General features: G+C 36.1%; 1 long non-coding RNA gene and 1 pseudogene across 1 annotated transcript; both read left to right on the top strand.

The window, feature by feature from the left end:
• Positions 1-2,560: 2,560 nt before the first annotated feature.
• Positions 2,561-4,030, top strand: LOC141673798 (uncharacterized; annotated as a pseudogene).
• Positions 4,031-22,882: 18,852 nt separating this feature from the next.
• Positions 22,883-24,464, top strand: LOC141675252 (uncharacterized). Its single transcript, XR_012555957.1, has 4 exons — positions 22,883-23,110; positions 23,285-23,384; positions 23,481-23,605; positions 24,321-24,464. It is a non-coding gene; the product is annotated as an uncharacterized LOC141675252 (long non-coding RNA).

Raw genomic sequence — 24,464 nt, 5'->3', positions numbered from 1 at the left:
AGACAGTTATCACCATTGGAAGGTGAAAATGCACCTTCATCTACTCTCCCAAGATGAAGGTTATGTAAACTGCATTGAGAATGGTCCTCACATTCCCCACAAAGTAGCCACAGTTGTTACGGCCACAATTGCTGTTGGTCAATCCATTCCAAAACCTAGAGCAGAATGGATAATGGAAGACACAGAAGAAGTCCACAAGGATAAGAAGGCTATGAACATTTTGTTTAATGGTCTTGACAAGGATATGTTTGATAATGTGATAAATTGCACAACTGCCAAAGAGGTTTGGGACACAGTTCAGCTACTGTGTGAAGGTACAGAACAAGTAAAAGAAAACAAAATGCAGCTTCTCATTCAACAGTATGAGTATTTTCATTTTGAAGAAAATGAATCTTTAAATGACACATTCAATAGATTCCAAAAGCTGTTGAATGGACTGAAGCTGTATGGTAGAGTGTACCAGGTGAAGGATTCAAATCTTAAATTTTTAAGATCCTTGCCAAAGGAATGGAAACCCATGACTGTCTCCTTGAGAAACTCTCAAGATTATAAGGACTTCACTCTTGAAAGATTATATGGAATCTTGAAGACTTATGAACTAGAGCGGGAACAGGATGAGGTATTGGAGAAGGGAAGAAAGAAAGGAGGTTCAGTTGCCTTGGTAGCTGAAAATGAGAAAGAATGCAGATAAGAAACTGTGAGATCTACATCAAACTCCAAAGATGGCACAAGCAAATCAGAATCAAGCAAGGGTAAGGAGCAAGTTGCTGAGAATGAAGACAACTCCAGCCAAGATGACTCTGATGGTATTGATGAGCATCTTGCATTTCTGTCCAGGAGATTTGCAAAGATGAAATTTAGGAAAAACACTAGAGCCACTAAACCATTTTCTAAAGTAGCCTTTTTTATTTTCATTTTCATTTCTGGCTTAGCAAATCTTATTGGAACAATATGGTCTCGGCCCTGCATTTTATGATATAAATTTAATGAGTGCGAAAAGAACATTAACCTTAACCGCTACGGCGCAAGTGGTTCAAATCCACGTCTTCTACTGTATTCCTTGATTCTTCTTGGACAAAGTGTGGGCTTCGATCTCCCAAGGTGTACCTCTCTTTAAAGCTCCGAAAGTCCAAAACCCTAGCTGGCTCCTTGAGAAAAACAACTGCCTCTCTCAAACCCTAGGATATTATTTCGTTTTTGAGTTCTGATGTTCTCACCCCTTCTAGCTTCAGGATAATTAGAATATTTATAGGCTACAGTAGGGATCATGGACAATTAGGCCGGGCCTCCCAATGACATTCGACCATGCCCAATGTCATTAAATATTAATTCAATCCACTAAAGAATTAATATTTACACTACCTTTCCTAATTTCGTAAATTAATTATTAATTCGGCTCCCATATTATTTGCTTATTAAATTTCCCATGTTTATGATATCGCATGTCCATTAATTAAATTAATTTCTGACAATTAATTTAATCAATATCTTTTATCCTTGATCATCCACTCAACCTTATAAGTGTGCAAGAAAAAATCTGCCTGCAGGACTAAAGCACAATTATCTTTATGAGTTTTCAAGAGGACATCGTCACCCGGATATATTTTTCAGACACGGTTTCCTTTTATAGTCAATATGCCACTCTGTATATAATGTCATTGCTCAATACATAAATTCACAATTTAAAATAAATTACTTAATATATGAATTAAGGCATGTGCATTAAATACAAGTGTCAATCACTGTATCCAGATTAAAAACCTAAGCAATAATAATATCATAGAATCTTATTTCTTCTTTATTGTCAGAATAAAAGAAAAAATTATTCTACTAATTTGATCTCATTCAATATACACAAAGTATACAAGCATTATTCAATGGTAAAAATATACTATTTCTAAATAATATTGCAGCCCTTCCGGTGGTTTTTCTAACACCACTTTGACTGTGAATCATTATTATATTATATTAAGAGCTTGACAATCTAATATTATGCTATCACATTTGATACTAGATTGTCTACAATATATAATATACAAATAATGTGAAAACATGCATTCAAGATTCTCAAATGATTACTATAATAATATATACTTTAAACGAATAGTTTAATATAAATCCTAACAAATCTGACATGCCACACGTAAGAATATGTAATTTGATTAATGAGATGTATTAGAAACATTGTGTACGTTGTAAATGTCTTATAACCTTACATCAAAATCATACACATTGATAAACACTCAATTGTATTTAATATATTTTAAATCTTATACAATTACCAATAAAAATATGATCAATAATTTTACTAATATAATTGTATGATGTAAAAAAAATCTCGAAAATGACATGTTATTATGCTAGTTTAGTATAATATGTAAAATGTAATATAAAAATTACAGATTAAGAAATTACCATTGTTATAGCTTTTCGGTTTATTTCTTTGATCAAGTCTTACTTTATTTCTTGGGCTTCGTTTTGTTTGTTGTATGCTTTACGGCATCGTAAGAGCATCTCCAAGGGGAGTAGCTAAATTGGTTAGGTAAAATAATATAAAGTAATGGTTATGTAAAATTTGTTGAATCTGTAAGGTGTTGGACTCCAATGGTGTTAGCTATAATGGTTAGCTATATTTCAAAAATAGTTTTTTATTGGTTTTTTTCAAATTGTAACGGTCATATTCCAACGGCTATATTCCAACGGTCATATTCCAACGGTCATAATTTTTTGGTTATAAATACCAAATTTCAGAACTGAACTAAACACAAATTTTCTACAAACTCAAATTCATTCACACTTCTAAAATACTCATTTGTAATGGAAAACACCACACAAATGATTCTTGATATCATGCAAGCAGAAGAAGAGGAGCATGAAGCAAGAATGAGAATGAGTGCTGCTTACCTCCATCATCGACGATAAAGAGCAAATTCTGAATCGCATCACGGTGGTTCCACGATGAATCATCGTGTAATTGATCGAAATAGAGAAGAAGGTCATGCTAGATTGTATCGTGATTATTTTTCCGATACACCTGCATACACAGATACACAATTTCGTCGAAGATTTCGGATGCGTAGATCGTTATTTTTGAAAATTCAAGAAGCAGTTACAATGCACGACAATTATTTCACTCAACGAAATGATGCTGTAGGAATGCGTGGACTATCATCACTCCAGAAAGTGACAGCTGCACTTAGGATGCTCGCATACGGAACGCAGCAGATGCTATTGATGATTATGTTCGAATTGGTGAAAGTACTGCAATAGAGAGCCTAAGAAGATTTGTTAAAGCTATCGTTGAAGTCTTCGGTGCTGAATATTTAAGACGACCAAACGATGAAGATGTGACCAGATTGTTAGCAGAAAATGAACAACGAGGTTTTCTTGGAATGTTGGGTAGTATTGACTGTATGCACTGGAAGTGGAAGAATTGTCCTACTGGATGGCAAGGTATGTATACAGGTCATGTTCATTAGCCTACTATTATATTAGAAGCAATAGCTTCAAAGGACTTGTGGATTTGGCATTCTTTCTTTGGATTACCGGGATCATTAAATGATATTAATGTTTTGGATCGATCTCATTTATTTCAAGAATTGGCAGAAGGTCGTGGACCTGAAGTGAGGTATACCATTAATGGGCATGAATATAATATGGGATATTATCTTGCTGATGGTATATATCCTTCCTGGCCAACTTTTGTGAAAACTATTCCAAAACCCCAAGGTAACAAAAAAAATATTTTGCATGTGCACAAGAATCTGTTAGAAAAGATGTTGAGCGAGCATTTGGAGTATTACAATCTCGGTTTGCTATGATTCGTGGACCTTCACAATTTTGGGATGTGGAAACAATGAAGTATATTATGACAGCCTGCATCATATTACATAACATGATCATTGAAGATGAAAGGGAATTGCATACCGAAGAAGAACAATTTGATACAAATGTTGATACAGGTGTTGAAAGAGAACCACGTCATCCAAATACCCTTAGGGAATTCATACAGGTGCACCAGCAGATTTGAGACAAACAAGCTCATATTCGGTTGCAAAATGATCTTGTGGAACATCTTTGGCAGATTCACGGCGGCGACATGAATTAAATGTTTGTTATTTGATTTATCTTCAGTATTGTGTTGTAATTTTTTTCATTTATGTCATGTAATTTACTTTTATAATTGTAATGGTATTCTCTATGTAATCTGCTTTGTAGTAATCTGCTTTGTAACAATAAGAAGCATTGATTTATAAAATAAGCAAAATTAAGTCTAATACATAATATTGGCACAATAAAGTCAAGTACATGAAATAAAACATATTATGATATATTTCTCATTATCCTAGCTTTGATTGCATCATAATATTTAGCTTGATCCGGTAGCATTTTACTAGTGTCAATTGCCATGATGGATGCTTCATAAACTTTCCTCTCTCGCTCCTCTTTTTGCCTCTCTCGCTCCTCTTTTTGCCTCTCCCGCTCCTCCTTAGCTAAGCGTAGATGCAACTCCTCCTTTTGTAACTGTATCATATCCTTCTGTAACTGCAAGCTAATTTGAATTGATTCCGTTCTTGAAGAAGCAATGGCCAATGCATCTTTCTGCATTGTTTTAAGAATTTCCAAGCCCTCCTCATCTTTTGCTTCATTGGCAGCTCTTTTCAGTTTCTTTGCAGCTTTGCTTCCCATTGGATGTTCCATCATTTCATCAGAATCTCGGCTTGTAGGAATTTGACTATCAACAGACTGTGAGGATACATGTTTGTCCTTAGTTGGCTTGTTCTTTTTTGCTAGAGTAGCTTGATAGTTTGGCGAAAATCGCAATGCATTCCAGTGACGTATAAACATGAACTTCTCTTTCATAACCCCCTCATACATCTCTATTGCCTGGTCAACCTGCACAATGATATACACACATAAAATAACTACCATAAACCTCTGCAAAAACAAGAGTTCTGAGTACCAGAGAGGTGAAGTGAGATGGACTGTCTGATATGATTTTCAAATATGCAAGGACACCAAGCATGAACCAATTGAAACCGGTATTATATTGCTTCTAAGAGTTATTTTGTTCTGAGTATTTCCCCAAAAATGAAAGAAGCATAATGTTGAAATAACATAGCATAAGATCAGTTCAGTCCTTCAAGTTTTTGATGGACCGGATATATATTACATGAATTTCCATTGATGAAGCATAGTCATTTAACAAAAACTTGAATGTAAGAGTCCTGAAAAACTGTAATTCTTGTTGTAGAATCAGAGAGAAGAGAACTCTCCCATACCACTGTATAACTTTTATATGCTAGCATTAGTAAGCTGTAACTAAAGTTTCGTGTTCTCTATTGATAACTAAAAGCCAATAAGCATGGCCACTAACATACTGCAGTTCCATAACATGTCTAAACTCTTCTCAAAACTAAAGTGTTCCTTACCTTCAAATAAACACTAATTCATGAAAATGACATCTTATTAAACATAGGCTCTTGATCTTTATTAACCATTACCAAGCAAATACACATGAATTAAATAACTTAACAACTATAGTAAATAATCAAACACCAAGATGCAAAATCAAAGCATTTCAGAAACTACCTAATAGCAAAGCATAACGGAGGTCACAAAACTATAACAAACACTTTTAGATATCAAGTAAATAACAATATACCTTATCTTGTTCAGTCAATCCACTCTGATTTCTTCCGAAAATCTGATTGTAAAATCCAATAAACTTGGCCACTTTTTCATTGATTGTGCACCAACGATTATACAATGAATTAGCACTCCGATCACTCTCTAGCCTTTCTTTATTTTCTTCGTAATATTTCCAAATCCTAGCCCAATAGTTTGTATGTGTCTGATTATTTCCTTGCACGGGATCCATACTAACATTCAGCCACGCGGAAATAAGCAGCATATCCTCTTCAATCAAAAAATTCTTTGACCTTTTGCCTTTCTTCAGTTTCAGAGCTTCTTTTTGGGGCTAGGGCTGGGTTTGGGAATGAGTTTGGGGTTGTGATTGAGTTGGTTGAGAAAATATCAAATCTTCAATTTCTGAGACTGATCCATCATTAAGCAAAGAAAGAAACGAGGCCTCCATCTCTATTACAACACAACAAGAATTGAATGAATGAAGTGCAAACACCCAAATTTCTAAACCAAAACCCTAATTATATATATGTTCTATCAAAATAACAAAGACTTTGTAAAACAAAATCCTAATTACATACACATAGCAATTTTGATTCAAGATAAAATCAAAAAAAGTAAATACAAACTAACCTCTGCAATAGGCGGGAGAGAAGAATAGAAGTTGCGGGAGAGAAAAAAGACGCGCGAGATGTGCTGGATAATTATAGAAGAGGGTGTTGCAATCTGTAGAAGTAGCGTGCCAAACTCTGATAGCTAAAAATTTGCCTAACATACGAAGACGGTTGGAGCGGTATTTTTGAGCGAAGATATGTATAATTGGTACTGTTCACTGCCTGGAGAGTTTTAGCTAACAGGGAGTAAACGTTGGAGTTGCTCTTAGTCGTTTATTATGTGCAATTCTTAGTTTGTTGGTAGATTTTGATTGCCCATGCAAATCAGTAGTATGTCCTGAACAAAGTTAGAGCTTTTCTGCTGTTTATGTATGAATTTTTTATATTTTTTCTATTAACTTTTTTACCAGAGACCAATGTATGTTTATACGTTGAAGTCGTGTCCAATTTATACAGGTGTCATATTTGTGTTATTTGTGTTGTATTAATTATAACAACTATGCATAATGCAATTATAATATTTTTAGAGCAACTCAAACAATAACCTTATATATGTTCTTGAGTCAAATTTTGAAGAAATGGAGATAAAATTTCTCTCCAACAAGCTCCATGTCCCCTATATAATATTAGGAGTTTCGAATGCTTCCTCACTTTTCAGAATGAATATCCCCTTAACTATTATTATATTATATTTTTCTTACACGTTATTTTATATTTAATGAATGAAAATAAACTGGGTAGTAAGTGTACGTTTAAAATGAAACGATTAAACTTAATCTGTAGAATGCCGTTAGTATGCTTACAAATAAAAAACTAAAAATTAACATATATGTTGAATACAGAGTTGACCAAAATCTTGAATTTTATTTAAATAAACTATACGTACTGCTCTATATTATTACTGAGTTCACTACTAACTTACAATTAACTTACTCAATTTAAAAAGATAAAAAATTCATAACCAAAATCAGAATGACTTGCAATCATAATATACAATAATATAAAATTTACATTATTTTTAATATTAAAGTTGATTTTAATAAAAAATATTAGTTTTTGAAATTCAACGTATGTATGTATGGGAAAATGTTAGTTTTTTATTTACACTACTATTAACAAAGCAAGATTAAGTTATATGTATGTGTGTGTTAGCATGTAAATCATTGTATGTTGCATCTCTTAGTAAATTATGATGATTTCAATTATTTATATGCTAAATATCTGATTTATGTACATGTATAATCATTATTAACATATAGTGAGACAATTGATTACTCAAATAACATGCATTTATAATTATTCAAAAATTAAAATTATGTAATAAATAAATTGCTATAATTTATATATGGTATTCACATTATCACTGACAAAAAATCCATATCTATTTTTTACGTAACCGAGTATCAATCATGGTTGTAACTTAAAAATGAATTATATATTTTTAAGACTTATTATTGATGTTCATGATTTTTATCAAGAATTCGAAAGAAAAATTGTAATTATATCATTATTTAAACCGTCTTTAAGTTTTTTTCATTACGACTCTAATATTTCTGCATATAATAATTTGATAACATTTTTGATAGGGACAAATAAATCCTGATTGTATAAATAAATATTGCAAGGTGTGGGCTGCTAGGCCCAATAAGAAGATGTATGACATTCAGACCAAGAAGGTCAACACATTGATCAGGCCTGATGGACCAGATCAGACCTGACGGAACAAAGAAGGCCCAAAAACCCTGATTATTTATTAATTTTGTAATTAATAAATAAAGGAGGAAAACAGCTATTAAGATAAGTCCTAGTGGGGATATAAATCCTTGTAGATTGGCCTCAAGGGGACCTAAAAGGATAAGGAATCAGTTTCCTACTATCTAGGACTCCAAAGTCCATTCTAATTATGAGACTTTCCCACCAAGTCTCATATACCAAGTCCAATTCAAGGACTCTCAACATCTATATAAGGGGTCTCACCCCACAAATCAGAACTACGTTTTTTGGCTTGATTCTCTAATTCACAGAGATACGTAGGCATCTAGTAAAGGCAGAATTAAGCTACGATACACGAGAGCAGCCATTAAAGGCCTTGAGCTCCCGAATCTTAGTAATAAATGCAGCAAATAATAACCTTAGTTTTTTATCCATAACATTTGGCGCTGTCTGTGGGAACGCACAACAACAACCATGGCGAGAACACGAAGAACAATTGGAGCTCTAGAGGAAGGAACACCATCAGAGACAACCCAGGTGATTTCGTCAACCGTGGAGGTTCCTCCCCATTCAACTTATGCATCTACTCAGGGGGAAGCCCGGACAGGGGCAACTCAACCTCAGCTACAAGGGACAACTCCCCCGACTATTCGAGGTACGAATCCTCAAGTTCAACAAGTACATATACCTGTGAATTCTCGACCCGTCGGGTATGAATATTCAACTATTGTTACTTCTAACCCCCCTTATGGGATGCCCCTTCACCCTGAGGTTGGAGGAAGCGGATATACTGGGCGAAGCGAAGCACGAGGGCAGTCGCCCCCCTATATACGAGGTTTAGGTCCTATCCGTGAGGATCGGGAATTTTCTGGTCCTTACACTGAGAGAGACTCCGAATCTTCGGATGATGAAGTGGCCCCGAGAATGAGGCGTCCTGGAAAAGAGCCAATGGCCGATGGAAGGCAACGCCCCCAAAGCACCCCAGGGGCGAATCCCCAAGAAGTGCAGGAAAGGATCAGGGCTCATGAGGCTGAAATCCAAAGGCTGAGGCGTAATTTGGAGGCTCACCAGGCCACCAGACCCCAGATACCTCCTAGGGGGAGAAATCCTCCTCCTGTTATAGACCTGGATGGTCCGGTACGAAGAAGGGCTGTCGTCCCAAGAACAGATCCAAGCAATCTCCTTCCCCTTGGAGATCCTGATGATCCAACTCCACCTTTCACAGAAGATATAATGAATGCCCATATCTCAAGGAAATTCAAGATGCCCACTATCAAATCCTATGATGGCACGGGAGACCCCGCTAATCATGTTAGGACATTCTCTAATGCACTGCTGCTGCAACCCATGAATGATGCTATAAAGTGTCGGGCCTTCCCTCAAACCTTGTCGGGTATGGCTCAAAGATGGTACAGTCGCTTGCCCCCAAACTCTATTGGATCGTTCAGGGAGTTAAGTCAGGCTTTTATTAAGCAGTTCATCAGTGGGATTAAAAGTCCCAGACCTTGATGATAAGGTAGCCATGATAGCACTGCAACAAGGAACTAGGGATGAGTTTTTCAAGATGTCTTTGGCCAAACGTCCCCCTGAAAACATGTTGCAGCTCCAAGAGAGGGCAGGGAAGTATATCAAGGTTGAAGAAAGCATGAGGAAGATTGTAGTAAGTAATGAGCCCACTGGAGCAAAGAAGCGAAAAACTGATCTGGAGTATATCTCTAAGGACAAGTATCCTAGAACCGAACAAAACCCTGATTCAACCCCCAAGAAGGGAGGACCTGGGCAAAAGTTCACCGAATACGCTAAGATGAATGCTCCTAGAAGCCAGATCTTGATGGAAATCGAGAAAGACATAGATATTCGCTGGCCTAAGCCCTTGAAGGCTGATCCCGCCAAGCTAGATAAGGGCAAGTATTGCAGGTTTCACAAAGATGTTGGCCATGACACCGATGAGTGTAGGCAATTGAAAGATGAAATTGAGTTTTTGATTCGAAAAGGAAGATTGAACAAGTATACTGGAGATGGAGGGGACAGAAATAATAATGGAAGGAAGAACTTTCAAGATCGTAGGAGGGACCAAGACGATCAGCGGCGGAATCCCCAACCTAGAGGGCCGGTTATAAATGCAATTTTTGGAGGACCGTGACGCCCTCGAGGGCCTGTGATAAACAAGATCTTTGGAGGTCCAACTGCTGCTGGATTGTCCAAAAATTCCAGAAAGGCATATACTAGGGAGGTTATGCATATTGTTGGAGAAGCCCCGAAGAGGGCCAGGACAGAAGTAACATTGGCTTTTGATGATTCCGACCTAGAGGGTGTGAAGTTTCCCCATGACGACCCGCTGGTCATAACACCGATAATAGGAAATAGCCCGGTTAAGAGGGTCCTTGTGGATAATGGTACTTCTGTGGATATCTTGCTCCACGACACCTTTCTAAGAATGGGGTATAACGACTCCCAGTTGACACCAACCGACATGCCGATATATGGATTTGCTGGAGTAGAATGTCCTGTGGAAGGGATAATTAAATTGCCGACCACCATAGGTACGGAACCAAGGCAAGCAACGCAGATGCTGGATTTCGTGGTGGTAAAGGCTAGTTCAACTTATAATGCTATCATGGGGAGAACAGGGATACATGCCTTCAAGGCAGTCCCCTCTTCCTACCATTCAGTCATGAAGTTTCCCACCCGAAACGGGATTGGAGAAGAGAGAGGAGATCAAAAAATGGCTAGAAGTTGTTATGTTGCCTCTTTGAGGGCAGATGGAGTCGGGGGGCAGGTTCTTCCTATTGAAGATATGGATGTTCGAGAAAATGATGAGAATAGAGGAAGGCCAGCAAAAGAATTGGTTTCGGTTCCTTTAGACCCCGAGAATCCTGAGAGGATGACTTTCATTGGAGCCACATTAGAGGAGCCCCTTAGAGGGAAGTTAGTGAAATTTTTGCAAGAAAATAGTGATGTGTTTGCATGGTCAGCAGCTGATATGCCAGGCATAGACCCGGAATTAATTACTCACAAGCTAAACTTGGATCCAAGCCGGAAGACAGTGAAACAAAAGAAAAGAAATTTTGCCCCGGAAAGACAAGAGGCTATAAAACAGGAAGTAGAAAAGCTCTTAGAGGCTGGTTTCATTGAGGAGATTCAATTTCCGGAGTGGTTAGCAAACCCTGTAATGGTGAAGAAGGCTAATGGAAAGTGGAGGATGTATATAGACTTCACTGATCTGAATGATGCATGCCCCAAAGACTGTTTTCCGCTGCCTAGAATTGATACTTTGATTGATGCCACTGCTGGACATGAGATGCTGAGTTTCATGGATGGATTTAGAGGATATAACCAGATCAAAATGCATAAGGATGACATTCCAAAGGTATCATTTATCACTGACTTTGGTGTTTATTGTTATCTTGTTATGGCATTTGGTCTCAAGAATGCAGGAGCCACCTATCAAAGGTTGGTGAATAGAATTTTTAAGGATCTTATTGGTAAGACTATGGAAGTCTATGTTGATGACATGTTAGTCAAGAGTCTAGTAAAGACTGATCATATAGCCCATTTAAGGGAAGCTTTTGAGGTCCTGAGGTACCACAAGATGATGTTGAATCCTATGAAGTGTGCTTTCGGAGTAGGATCTGGAAAATTCTTGGGATTGATGGTCTCAAAAAGAGGAATTGAGGCTAACCCCGATAAAATAAAGGCGATCCTGGACATGGAACCACCAAAAAATATCAAGGATGTTCAGAAGCTCACAGGAAGGGTTGTTGCGCTAGGACGATTCATCTCCAAGTCGGGAGACAAGTGCTTGTCATTCTTCAAGTCACTAAAGAACATTAAAGGCTTTGTATGGAGTGAGGAAAATCAGAAGGCATTTGAAGAGTTAAAGAAGTATATGGGCCAGGCCCCGTTGTTGGCCAAGCCAGTTCTGAGTGAAGTTTTATTCTTTTACTTGGCTGTTTCAGAGAGCGCCTTGAGCGCGGTGTTGGTTAAGGAGGAACTGAAAGTCCAGAAACCCGTATACTATGTCAGCAAAATTTTGCATGGTGCTGAGTTGAATTATTCAACTATTGAGAAATTCGCTTTAGCCTTGGTAATGGCTTCAAGAAAGCTGCGTCCTTATTTTTCAAGCTCACCAGATTGAAGTGCTAACAAATCAGCCACTGAGAAATATCATTCACAGTCCCAAGGCAAGTGGGAGACTGATTAAGTGGGCAATAGAGTTGGGAGAGTTCGATCTCAAGTATAAGCCACGTACGGCTATAAAAGCCCAGGCACTAGCTGACTTCGTGGTGGAATGTACCATACCCAACCAAGAAGTCGGGGGGCAGGAAGATACCATACCTCAAGACAAGGGAGTCGACAATGGGGACAGGGAGAAGGATGATACTGAGAAAGAATATTGGGTTCTCTATTTTGATGGAGCATCAAAAACAAATTCCAGTGGAGCAGGGTTGGTTTTGCAAAGCCCTGATGGATTCTTAATTGAGTATGCTATGAAGCTAGACTTCCCAACAACAAATAATGAAGCAGAATATGAAGCCCTGATAGCTGACCTTGGTCTAGCTGGGACGCTTAGGGTCAAAAACTTAAAGGTCCGCGGAGACTCAAAGCTGATCATATCCCAGGTAAAGGGAGAATTTGAGGCAAGGGATGATACGATGGCTAAGTATGTACGCCTAGTAAGGGCTGTGATGACCCAATTTAATGAATGTCATGTTGAACACATTCCAAGGGAAGAAAATGTTAAGGCGGATGCGTTATCAAAGTTTGCTTCATCTGAGATTGAAGAAAGTTCAGGAAGTGTGTACTTCCGTGTTTTGAAGACACGAAGCATAGATGTTAAGCTAGTGGCTCCCATAGGCTTGGGGACGTCATGGATTGATCCCATCAAGGCTCACATTCAGACCGGTTGGTTGCCAAGCGATGCAACTGAAGCACGGAAGTTAACTATTCGAGCACTAAGGTACTCTTTGATAGATAGGATTCTGTATAAAAGATCTTTCGTGATCCCTTACTTGAGGTGTCTCAGGCCCGATGAGGCACGCTTGGCTCTTGAGGACGTACATGAAGGTATTTGTGGGCAACACTTGGGGGGCAGGGCCTTGGCTCATAAGATAACCCGTTTAGGCTTCTATTGGCCAGAAATGATGGCTGATGCCAAAGAATATGTGAAGAAGTGTGATCGCTGTCAGAAGCATGCACCAGTTGTTAGACAACCTCCCGAGATGCTGACCTCTATCAACTCGCCAATTCCCTTTGCTATGTCGGGGATGGATATTCTAGGGCCTTTTCCTATGGCCATGGCACAAAGGAAGTTTCTGATTGTAGCCATTGATTATTTCACCAAGTGGATCGAAGCCAAACCCTTGGCCAAAATCACAACTAAACAGGTTGCACAATTCCTGTGGGAAAACATTATGTGCCGATATGGAATTCCCCGTATCCTCGTCACTGACAATGGAGCACAATTCAACAATGAGGAATTCAAGAAATATTGTGAAGAAAATGAAATTGAGTTACGGTTCACCTCTGTGGCTCACCCACAAGCCAATGGGCAAGCAGAAGTAGCAAATCGAATAATCCTGGATGGACTAAAGAAAAGGATCGAGAAGTCAAGAAATAATTGGGTAGATGAGATACTTCCCATATTATGGGCCTATAGGACTACCTGTAGAGTCACGACAGGAGCAACTCCCTTCATGTTGGCATATGGAGCAGAAGCAGTAGTTCCAGTGGAGATATCACATTCCTCTCCAAGAATTCAAACTTTCAATGCTGGGGAAAATGAGGAAGGACAAAGGTTGGCTCTGGATTTAATTGATGAAGTGCGAGATGAGGCACATGCAAAGATAGTAGAGTATCAGAAAAAAGCTTCGTTTTATTACAACCTAAGGGTTAAAGAAAGATTCTTCAAGCAAGGAGATTTGGTATTAAGGAAAGTAGAAGCTTCTGGTGTAGGACAGAAAGGGAAGCTTTCCCCGAATTGGGAAGGGTCGTACAAAGTCAAGAGCGTTCAAGGTAGAGGAACCTATAAGCTGGAGAAAATGGATGGTTTTGAAGTCCCAAGGACTTGGCATGCACAAAACCTGAAGGTTTACTATGTGTAGGGCAATTGAGTACGATTCTCACTTGTCTGGATGACAAGTAGGTTGAAAAGCACCTTGAAGCTTTGCTTGCATAGGATTTTATATTCCAGTAGAAAATACATTGTCAGGTTACTATTATTGATCAGGGTCGAACCCATATTATGTAAGGTTTTGGAAAACCAGACTTGAAATTGAAGAATTCGAAATTATTTCAACCTATGGATGTTTGAGTTGTAATAATACTTGTGTGGCCATTAAGCCAAGTTTGAATATTAAAGTATCGGAAAGATAAAGATACGAATAAGGAAAGTAGCATGTAAAATAACCCTGGAGGGTAATAAGTTCTGATACAAATAAAAGTCCAGGCATAAGTTAAGGATAAAATTATAAAATGAAAAAACCACTCCTCCATGTGGGAGCCTTCATTCTCTTGCTCTTTATCAGCACCTTCAGCATCCTTCGCAGGAGAAGCGGGAGGGGAAGCAGTGTTAGGATCCAAGATGCGATCATCTGGCCGAGGGGAGTTGAAGAGGGCATCTATGCTGTCCTCCGACTCAGCCTGCTCAGGACTTATAAAGTCCTTAGGGTCGACTAAGCCCGGGTGCTTCTCAGAAACCGCCTTTACGGCCGCATCCCATCCCTGAGTAAACTGTAGGGAATAAAGACCCTCATCATGAATCTCCATGAGATTCTTAAACTTGCCAGAATCCATGTAGTCATCAATGAGCTTATCCTTATCGCTCCTAAGTTTCACCAGCTCGGAATGAGCCTTAGCCAGCTCCTCTTTCTTCGTGTCCAGCTTCTTCTCCAGGACCTTGGCTCTCTCTTCCCATTTCTTCATCTCCTTCTCAAACCCATCTGAGTTACCCTTCCAGGACCTAGCCTGGTGTAGGGCCGCCTGGAAGTAGGTATTACTCTGCAAAGAAATATGTATGAGTTAGCAAAAGTTCGTTGAAATACGAGAAAGTTGGGATTCAAAGAAAAAGAAAAAAAGAAAGTTACCGCAGCTTGGGCTTGAGAACCAAGAAGCTCAATAGTCTCGATATCACTCCCCGTAACAATGTCAGTAAAATCGTGGGGAGTGATGGAATGGTATGACCAATCCTTAGCATATTTGGTGGATCCAACCACCGTATCGCTCCTCCTGAAGCCCCAGTTAGGCCTGAAGGAATGTGCCTTAAGTGGAGGATCCACATCGTCCCCCAGCTCGACCACCGGGACGTGGGGCTTAAGAAAAGAAGGACCGTCAGGTTTGCTCCTGGGGTCCCTGTTTAGCTTGGCCCTCTTCTGGCGGCCTGACTCCCCTTCCTTGGGCCTGTTGACATTATTGATGGCCTCGCAAGCTGAAAAAGAAAGATAGAAAGAATATTAAATTGCAGGAGTTAAAATGTTACAATTAAAGGGAAGGAAAAATGGTTATCCAGTTATAAATTTACCCTTATCACTGGCCTGAGAGAGACCAACTTTCTTCAAGGAAAACTCCTCTAAAAGGGTCCAGGTGTCTGTTTTCCCATCATCCGAAATTAAGGCTTGGTAGGCCACCTCCTCCTCATCAGATAATCTGATGCTACCTGGACTCCCATCTGACACTTTACAAAAGGGCCTACGGAAGAGTGTGGCCCAATCACCCCCAGCCCAGGTCAGCCTCATAAACTCGTCCCTCCATTTAGGGTTGTTCTCAACTATGGAATTACTATCAAAGATATGAGGGATTTTGGGCCGTTGACGAATTAAAACCCTGCCTGGTTGACTCATAGAGCTATTATAGAATTGGAAAACTTTTCAAAAGACCGCTACAGAAAGAGGAAAATTGTTTCTAATACAAAGGACCATAAAACAGATAATGTTCCTCCAAGCGTTAGGAGGGAGTTGACAAGGGTTGATTTGTACATCGGCAAGTAATCGAGGAATAAATTCGTGGAATGGGAACCTAAGACCCGCGGTCAGGGCTCCTCGATAGATAAACAAAGTATCCCCCTCCCAATTACAAGTCCTATCCCCAGGGGCGGTTGGAGTGATCCTAAGGTGGGGTGGAAGTCTGTACAGGGTATTCATAGACTCTATCCTACCATCTAACTCATGAAAGGTGTTACCATGATTATACGAATCTAATTCAGATAGGGAGGGATATTCATCACCTCTCGAGTTAATCATATCAATTAGGGAAGTATATGGAGATTGAATTTGAATGTTTGTACCTCTCTTAGAGACATTCATCTTCTGCAAACGAGCCAAGTCACGATCCGCCATTGATATGCTTCGATTGAAGGCTTGAAACCCAGAAAAACCTGAGAAAGGTGGAGCTGCGGGAGCTGCGGCCGCCGGAAATCGCCTTCTCAAAGGGAGAGAACTCTAGAGAGGTTTATGAGAGAAAATGAGAGATGTGAGGTGAAATGAGGATTCTCACTTCACACTACACTTATATAGGCGAAAAGCTCGGGATACGAGGCGTTTCTAGGCCCATTTAGCCAGGCCCAACCTAAAAGCCCATCAACCAGAAATATCAGGAATAATCTAGAAACTCCTGTGGAATTTGAAAGGTCAAAAATCGACCAGAATTTTAAATTGGTTCGATCAGAGTCCTGATCGACGCAGAAGAGAGTCCTGATCGATATCTCATTCGAACAGGAGGGAAGAAATCCCCTAAGTTCGATCAGAGTCCTGATCGACGCAAAAAAGGATCCTGATCGATATCTCATTCGAACAGGAGGGAAGAAATCCCCTAAGATCGATCAGAGTCCTGATCGACACAGAAGAGAGTCCTGATCGATATTCTATTCGATCAGAATGGTAGAAAGCCACTTAATTCGATCAGAATCCTGATCGAAATCGATCAGGAATCCTGGTCGATTAAGCCCATGTATCAGTCGACTAGGGTGTCACTTTGAAGGCCAATTCGATCAGAGTCCTGATCGAAATCGATCAGGAATCCTGTCGACCAGAATGTAAGTTTCTGAGCTAATTCGATCAGGATCCTGATCGAAATCGGTCAGGAATCCTGATCGATTTTGTATACATCCTGATCGATTTTGTATACATCCTGATCGATTTTTTATACATCCTGATCGATTTTAAGGCTTAAAATTAGGGAAAAATCCAGAAATTAAGGATAAATCCCAGAAAATTAGGGGAAAATCCAAAAATTAAGGATAAATCCCAGAATATTAGGGAAAAATCCAGAAATTAAGGATAAATCCCAGAAAATTAGGGAAAATCCAGAAATTAAGGATAAATCCCAGAAAATTAGGATAAATCCCAGAATATTAGGGAAAAATCCAGAAATTAAGGATAAATCCCAGAATATTAGGGAAAAATCCAGAAATTAAGGATAAATCCTAGAAAATTAGGGAAAATCCAGAAATTAAGGATAAATCCCAGAAAATTAGGATATATCCCAGAAAATTGGGGAAAAATCCAGAAATTAAGGATAAATCCCAGAAAATTAGGATAAATCCCAGAAAATTAGGGAAAAATCCAGAAATTAAGGATAAATCCCATAAAATTAGGGAAAATCCAGAAATTAAGGATAAAACCCAGAAATTAAGGGAAAAATCCAGAAAATTAGGGATAAATCCCAGAAAATTAGGGAAAAATCCAGAAATAAAGGAAAAATCGTTGTAAATGTGTAGGTCGCTCCACACTTTACACAAAAACGAAACTCTGTAAGGGAATGAATAGATTTAACTTTTGCGAAACCTAATCAATGTTTCCCAAAAGTTGGGGGGCAAATGATAGGGATAAATAAATCCTGATTGTATAAATAAATATTGCAAGGTGTGGGCTGCTAGGCCCAATAAGAAGATGTATGACATTCAGACCAAGAAGGTCAACACATTGATCAGGCCTGATGGACCAGATCAGACCTCTGACGGAACAAAGAAGGCCCAAAAACCATGATTATTTATTAATTTCGTAATTAATAAATAAAGGAGGAAAACAGCTATTAAGATAAGTCCTAGTGGGGATATAAATCCTTGTAGATTGGCCTCAAGGGGACCTAAAAGGATAAGGAATCAGTTTCCTACTATCTAGGACTCCAAAGTCCATTCTAATTATGAGACTTGCCCACCAAGTCTCCTATACCAAGTCCAATTCAAGGACTCTCAACATCTATATAAGGGGTCTCACCTCACAAATCAGAACTACGTTTTTTGGCTTGATTCTCTAATTCACAGAGATACGTAGGCATCTCGTAAAGGCAGAATTAAGCTACGATACACGAGAGCAGCCATTAAAGGCCTTGAGCTCCCGAATCTTAGTAATAAATGCAGCAAATAATAACCTTAGTTTTTTATCCATAACAATTTTATACTATTCTCCAAAATTAAAAAATTTCAGTTCGATAAAGTTTCATAAATATCACTTGACTTTGTTAATTCCTTCAAATTATTGAACAATATATATTTTTTTCCTTAAATAATATAAAATGTATTGAATCAAATGCTACAATATAGTATAGATATAACTTTTATTTGAATAATTCAAAATATTAAAATAATTTAAAATATTTGTACAATATTATCTTGATCAATGAATATTGCTATCTAAAAGAATTCTTTTTAAAAAGCTAGTTTTTTTAAAGTGAAAAATGAAAAATAAATCGATTTAATATATCATCGTAGTTTTAACAAATCTCGTGAGATCTCATTTCAAATTTCAAATATTCTTAAAATCGGGACAAATTTCAAAAATAATAATACGTTATCAGTGAAGTTAGTAATTTTAAAATAAATAATCAATTGACTTGATCCTATAAAGACCTCAAACACATTAATTTATATTAACATAAAATATTAATAAATTTCACATTATTGGTAAGATATTCTCGCCGAACTTGTAATTTAAATTTACTAAACGTATAATGTGACGATATTTTTCGGCCGGGTCATGTAGTCAAATTTTGAATATTTTTTGAACAATGGGTCAAGTTCTAAAATGCATTGACTCATTATAATTCGAACTTATCTAAATATGTAATATCAATATAAATTATTTATATATAAGCGATTCTATTTTCAATATTTTTTTAAAAATTATATATGTACATTTTAATTACTTTTTATAATAAAAAATATGTTTAAAATATATGATATATATTTTCAAACTAAAAAATGATTAATAAATAAGATAATAATCCATTTATGTACTATGCCTAATTTTATATCTGGAATTCAATTCATTAAAATTAACTGTACAAATATTCAACTAACTATGTTTTTTTTTTGCGGAATTCAAGTAAGTATCTTTAAAATTAAATAAAACATTTATTTAGCACACTTACATATTATGTGTATGATAAAAAAACACATGTGATAAATAGTGGTAAGAGGTTGTATAGTTGAATGGAATAACTTGAGTTCGATTCCCACAAATCACATCTATTATATAAATATTAAAAATAGGGGTAATTTAGTCTTTTTATTGAGACATTTTAATATCATGAAATTATACTCTTGTTCTCATATTAAATATAGAAGAGATTCTTGTGTTAGTTTTGTACGGTTTGACAGGGGAGTAGCTGTGTACATAAATTTGGGTACTGAACTTCTAAATTTTCTAATTAGTATTTTCCTATGTCTTTGTATTATGAATTTAAATTTGTGTATTGGATTTCTAGTAATTTATTTTTAAATTTGTGTATTGGATTTCTATTAGATTTAAATTTGTTTATGGGACATCTAATAGATTTTGTAATAAGTATCTTCCTATATCTTTGTATTAAATTTTAGGTTTAATAAATATCTTTGTATTATGAATTTAAATTTTTAGTATTACTGTTTTTAACAAGTATCTTTTATGAATTTAAACTTTAGTTATAATATTTATGAATGAATCTGCAAGTGTGGAAATTTTGTAAAATAATTTATAATTTTTTTAATTATATATTTAGTTTATGAATGAATGTGCATGATAGAACTAAATTTTTTATTTTAATTTATAAGTTAATTTATAAGTTTAGATGTTTGGCAATCAACTTATAACCTACTTAAGTATAAGCTACTTAAGGCTTATAAGTCTGTAACGAGTGTTTGTCGACCCAACTTATAAGTTGAATTTATAACTTATAAGCTGATAAGTTGAATGTTAGTAATGACGTACTTTTTCTCAACTTATTTTGATTTTTCGCTTATTTATTAATCTCAGTTTTAAAATATATATTTTTAAATGTTAACCAAACTCAAAATTCAAGAATTAAGATAATTATATTAAATAATTATTTATTTTAGTTCATTTAAGAAAAAAAGTTTCTGACTTATAAGTAAAATTATCCAAACATATCCAAACACTTATTTTACTTATAAGTATGTTTCTACTTTTCACTTATAATTCACTTATTCATTTTAAGTCGTAAATTACTTATTTTAAGATTTACCAAATGGACACTAAGCCCGTGTACCTATGTACTCCCTCCGTCATATATTACTTTTCCCGTTTATATTGGACACACTTTTAATTATTAATATTTTTAATTTCATATTATTATTAAATATAAAAATTTTATTGTATTAAATTACTCATAAATACGAATCCAACAACATCACTCATCACTATATTTCATCTTATAGATTAGAAGTAAATTAGTAGTCAATCTCTTAGTATGAATAGTATAAAAAGTCAAAACGAGAAAAGTTTTTTTAGAGACGGAGGGAGTAGTATTTATTATCCTCCTTATTTCTATAATGTAATATGATATAATATTATATATATTCTAGTTCTAACACTATTATCTGAAATTACACCTAGAGGGGGGGTGAATAGGTGATTATGGCTAACTAGGATTACTTTTAAATTTTACCCGATAATAGCTTACTGAGATTTTACCAACTGAACTATAATCTGACAATGATAGTAAGCTGAGATGACTAAATGCAATGCAGAAAATAATGTGCAGGAAAGTAAATAGAACACACAAGAATTTTAGCCAGGTTCGACCCCCGTCCTGGTCCCTTACCAACTTGGTAAGAGAATATATTATTGATCAATGAAGGTTACAACTACAAGATACAACAATATATCTCCCTTTATCCCAGCTGCTGATAATGGCTTGCTGAAACCCTGTTTAAGAACCTGCTCTCTAAGTACTATACTACCCCGTAGTACAAACTCCTCTAGCAAGTACCACTAAACCCTTATTTCCCTAGCCAACTTATCCAGCAACTAATCAATACAATTTGAACAATACAAATCAATGATAAAGATTACAACTCAAACTATAAACTCTCTCTAAGATAAAACACGTGTATATATTTAGAGCTCGAGAGTATTTTGAAATCAATAAAGATCAGGAGTTGTATGTGTTCTTGCTTGCAAAGTCGTCCCCATAAAACTGCAAGAAAACCTCTTATATAACCACACATTAACATTTGAAACCTTCTCAACAACTTATAACGGCTAGAATCCAATTCTACCGTTTAAGATCATTAGGATGGTTTCCAACGTTCATGTGTACGTTAGATAGAAGAGAAAGAAAGAAGTTCAACGTACAGAAAATATCTCTTCTATTTTGTAGAGTATAAAACGTTTTAATCAGTAGATAGAAGATAGAGTTTGAAAGAAAAACAAACTCCTATTCTTTAGGAAATCAATTTGAATGAGTAAAAACGTTTTATAAATGAGCTCTCTATATATCATGCACGTATATTATATTAGAGAAGTCCTTACAACTGATATATTTGAAGATCCTATAAAATCTCCATGAAATTCGACTTCCTTGTTGAATCTGGACTGTGCATCTTGGCTTGCTGTTATTCTGACAATCGTGATCATAGCTTGCTGAAATAGATTACTGTCTTATGATAGCTTGCTGTCATGATACTTAAACAGCAATGACATTAAGCTATTATATCCTGTAAACATTCTCAAATAACAACATGATGGCTTGCTGTGTTGTGATCATCAAAACTAAGGATTTACAATCTCCCCCTTTTTGATGATTACACACATTTAGGAGAATTATAAAAACTCCCCCTAAATCTATGCATATCTCAAAATAAAACTAAAGATATCACAATTAGCATAATAAACTTCTAAATGAAAAAACAATTAAATATATTTCAAATATTAGAAGCATCAGCATAACCAAGTCTTAAACCAAAACATCCATCAACAAGTTTTACCACACCAAATAAACAGATCAAATCAAGTACCAGATGCAACAAGTCTTAAACAGATCAAATCAAGTACCAGATGCAACAAGTCTTAAAACCAACAGATACTTCAACAAAAACTAAATCAAGTTCTTCAGAGACTAAGTACTTAAAAGAAATTAACTTACACTACGCCATAGATGGCCTATCGCAATGGTTTAATCATGGGTTACAAAATTATGTTACCTTAGATATGCTCATCTTAGCCTACTGCAACGTAGCATTTTTGATGTTACCATAACATTTATAACATGTTACTATAGTTTCAAAATGTTACATACGAGTAACATGTGGAAACTTATGTTACAATAGGGTGTTAATGGATAAAAAAGTAATATTTTACAAATAATTAAATATATATAATTATTTGACTTGAAAATTAATCAATTTTGATAATATAATTAAGTAATAATATTAATATTATCTAAGATAAAGATAATATTTTTTTTATTTTGTAAACTGTACTAATTAATAATTAATAATTTTTTATTAATAAAAAGTTTGAACACTACTTAAACTTAAAATTTTATTAAAAAATAAAAAAAAAATGAAATTAGCCAGCAGTTATTTGGGATGTCATTGGGCTCTCCATAAGTCGGGCTAAAGCAGGCTCAAAAGTTTTGGAGAAGCGGCAGTTTTTTGTAAAGTTTCAAAGTCCTATCTAAACATCTCTCTCACACAGTCCCTCTCTCACACTCTAAAAATCTCTCTCTCGATCGTCACTCACACACTCTCTCAGCTTTCAATTGAGCCGAATCATCCTAAAGTACTACCTTAAGATTGATGATTTGATTAGCTAGGATTTTATATTAGTAAAATCGAGTTAGGGTTTTTAATTGGAATCGGGGTTTTTAATTGAAATTGGGGGTCGAAGGAGCATCATATTCTTTCACTCTTCACTCTCCTAGTAAGCAGTAACTCTCTCTCTCTCTCTATCTCTTTCTCCCAATTCGTTTCTGTATCTCTCCCCAAGTTATTTCAATTTATTGCAGTTTTGTTTGTTTGCTGAAAAAAATAGTTTTTTATTTTCTTTCTGTGTGTATATCTATGTTTAAAATTATGCCGTTTAATTGAAATCCAGTTGTTGTTCCGAGTAGCGAGTTGTTGGAATGACCTAAAAAGGATAAGCGCAGGTTCTTACATGTTGTGTCTCGTGTTGGTGACCTTGTTCACACTATCAAGTATGTGGTTTATTGTTTAATTGGAAGAAAGTATGTCAAATATGTGTTAGTTGTGATGAATTTATTGTTAAATAGTGTTTTATTTGATGTTTACAGGTTTTAAACTGAAGGTTTTGGGATGAAGCTTTTGAGAAAGAGGGATATTCCGGAAGAGAAGTACACAAATGCCTTTCTCGGGTTTGGTCCTGAGGAATCTCTGTTTGTTGTGGAGCTAACTTACAGTATATTTAAACCCTATCATGTTACATGGACTTTAATCTTTTTACTCTATTTTGTTTTGTTACTTAGATGTGATAATTCTGGGTATTTTGTTCGTATTGTTATTTAGCTATGATGATAAATGATACTCTGTATAAGTGACTAGGTTGATTTAACTCCCCTCCTACCCCCCAAGGAATACCTGTACCTTACGGTCATCTAATGTAATTGATAAAATGTAAGATGGTGTTCTTAGGGTAGATTAGGGTTTATCGAAAGTGTAGTAGCTTGCGAGTGTCTTTTTGGGGTAAATTGGTTAATGTATTGTTTAATTTAAATTGCGGTATTTGGTTGATTGTTCTGTGTTAAAAGATTGTGATTTGTATAGAATTAAAATTTACAAAATTAAAATGTACAACCTAGTTATTTTATGTGTTCATGCATTCGGCAGTCCTGTCTTTTTTCTGTTGAAGTAATCACCATTAATGAGAATGTACCAAGTAAACTAAAAGATCTATTAAGTTTGAAAGGTAATCACCGCTAGTTAATGTAATTTTCTTATATTACTCCCTGCTTAACCTGGCAAGGTGTCTTCTGCTGCTAGTTTCTAGAATAATAGTGTTCTGATATATACAATTGATGATGTGGAGCAGAGTCTCGTTAACTAGGTTGTATGAACTAGGTTTGTAAATATAAATGAAGTTTTAAAATTTAGATTGATTGTGATGATTTGTACAGGACGGAAATGAAGTCTTTTTCAGGATCAAATGGAGTACCCAATTGAAAAAACTTATGAGTGCTTATTGTGACCGTGAATCAGTTGACATAAATTCAATTGCCTTTCTCTTTGATGGTCGTCGTCTCCGAGGAGAGTAGAGTCCT

The sequence above is a fragment of the Apium graveolens genome, chromosome 7 (assembly GCF_009905375.1).
Source record: "Apium graveolens cultivar Ventura chromosome 7, ASM990537v1, whole genome shotgun sequence".
NCBI lineage: Eukaryota > Viridiplantae > Streptophyta > Magnoliopsida > Apiales > Apiaceae > Apium > Apium graveolens.
This window is presented reverse-complemented; position numbering and strand designations above follow the sequence as displayed.